We start from the raw sequence: 2,614 nt of genomic DNA, 5'->3' as shown, positions 1-2,614 counted from the left end.
ATGGTAAGAAAAAGGTTTTTTATCTAAAATTTTGAGTGCCTTTTTGTACAAAAGCTCAACTGGTTTTAGGATAGTAGAACCGACGCATAGACCAGCTGGTGATGCAGTAGTTTAGATGTGAAAATATCATTGAGTGCAAGAACATCAGGGCAGCCTTATCTGACAAAGATCCTCTAATTTGCTTAAAATTACAAAGACTAAATTTAATTCTGTTGGAAATCATTTTAACATGATTTTTGAAAGAAAGTTTGGAATCTATAATCAATCCCAAGTATTTAAACTCTGTAAAAATTTCCAACTCCTCTGTACCCAAAAACACCCTGAATTGAGAAGGCGTAATGGTAGAAGGTTGCTTTGACAAATATAAACAAACAGTTTTTTTGCATTTAAAATAAGACATGATCTATTGAGCCATGTTTGTATATGTGTAAGAGCTGTTGTGAGGCACATCGTGTGCCTCCTCAGGATTTTTCCCTGCAGTAAAAATCACAGCATCATCGGGCGTAAAGCTGGACATCAACATTTAAACAATTATCAGGTAAATCATTTATATATAATGAAAATAAAATGGGCCCCAGTATGGACCCTTGAGGGACCCCCACTGGACAACCCATGTAAACAGAACTAACTCCGTCGCCCACCATACATTGTTCTCTGTGAGACAGGTATGAACAAAACCATTTAATAGCCTGAACCGAAAAGTCAAAACGGGACAATTTAGATAGCAGCACACTGTGGACACGGTGTCGAAGCTCTTTCCAAATCTAAAAACACTGCACCCACACATCATTTTTTGTCTAACTTACATTTGATCTTTTCCATAAATAAGGCCAATGCAGTCTCGGTTGAATGGCGTGCGAAACCCAAACTGCATGGGATGTAAAGATGTTTGGCTGTTACCAAGAAATTCAATGAGTTGTTTAACAACCCATTTTTCAATTATTTTAGAGATTATAGGTAAAATACAAATTGGTCTATAGTTACTTATGTCAGATTTATCACCAGCTTTAAATACTGGGGTTACTGAGGCCAATTTCCACCGCATAGGGACAATTGAGTTTTTATAGATACATTAACCAGGTGCATGATTGGAGGTGCTAAAGCTTCCTTATTTGATTTTATAAAGGTAGTATCGAGCCCATAAATATCCTTTGCTTTAGAATTGTTCAAAGCCGTAATGATATCAATGACTTCTAGTTCTGTTATTTCTTGGATGTGAAATTTTGACTGAGTATTGTCAGATAAAGTAGCAACCTACTGATCAGAACCTTCAAAAAATGTGAAATGTTTCACTATATCTTCTATTGATTTAATAAAAAAAATATTAAGCTCTTGTGCCAGAACAACAGGGTCTCTCACCAGCTGATTGTTAATTTTTTAATTCCAAGCCTTTTTTTTCTCGCGCGTTGGGGTTTTATATCCCTGTCAATTTATTTATGTTATGTCCATATTTTTTACTATTACCTCTAGCGTTTACTCTATAATTTTAATAAAAAAGTTTGCTTTGGCCTTCCGTAATTCAGTCGTTACTTTATTTCTGGCTCCTGTGAAATTAAGTCTGTCTATATTAAGGCCTGACTTAATAGATTTTCTGAGATCCCTGTGCTTCATTAGCTTTAAACAGGCAGAGTTAAGCCAGGGAAGAGAGTTAGACTTCTTTCTCCCATGGCGCCCCCTCCTGGAGAAAGAGAGGATAACCTCTTTAACTTTTGAGAGAAATAAGTCACTGCCAGCATCTGCATCCCTGCAATCCATGAGGCCAGTCCAGTCAATATCTTTCAAAGCTCCATCCACATTTTCTAGTTGATTCTTGGGAATTGTCATATTAATCGTACGGTTTGTTGAAGTACAACATATTTTCTAGACGTTTAATCTTTCTAGAGAAAAAAATTGCATTATGGTCTGAGAGACCTGTTAACAAGTTATGGGTTTTGTGATTCTTTCCCGGTTTATTGGTGAAAACTAAATCAATTTGAGAATGATGAACGATGTGTAATTCTGGTAGGTTGTTCTATTAACTGAATGAGGTTAAAATAATCTGTATAATGTAGGCTATAGTAGGCTATAGTTACAAAAATAATGTAGGCTATAGTTACCAATAAATATGGTAGTTTCAACCATTTTCTAATTAATGAATATATTGACATCAAACCACCTGTAATATGTCTCAGACATCTTATCACAACTTTCACAGCTGTTAGTTTGTGAAAAGTCTTTAGCAAATCCCGTAGCATCCCTATAAGTGACCTATAGTTTATAAATGCATATTTAAAGCTTTTCAATTCATTGGCTTCCTCATTTTTAAATATAATCACATCAAACCACCTGGAATATGTTTCTGGCATCCTCTCACAAATTTCACAGCTGTTAGTTTGTGAAAAAGTCTTTAGCAAATCCCATAGCATCCTCAATGCATATTTAAAGCTTTTCAATTCAATGGCTTCCTCATTTTTGAATATAATCACATCAAACCACCTGGAATATGTTTCTGGCATCCTCTCACAACTTTCACAGCTGTTAGTTTGTGAAAAAGTAGTTAGCAATCCCGTAGCGTCCCTCATCAGTGACCTATAGTCTATAAATGCATATTTAAAGATTTTCAATTCATTGGCTT

Source organism: Perca fluviatilis, chromosome 14 (genome assembly GCF_010015445.1).
Source record: "Perca fluviatilis chromosome 14, GENO_Pfluv_1.0, whole genome shotgun sequence".
Classification (NCBI taxonomy): domain Eukaryota; kingdom Metazoa; phylum Chordata; class Actinopteri; order Perciformes; family Percidae; genus Perca; species Perca fluviatilis.
This window is presented reverse-complemented; position numbering follows the sequence as displayed.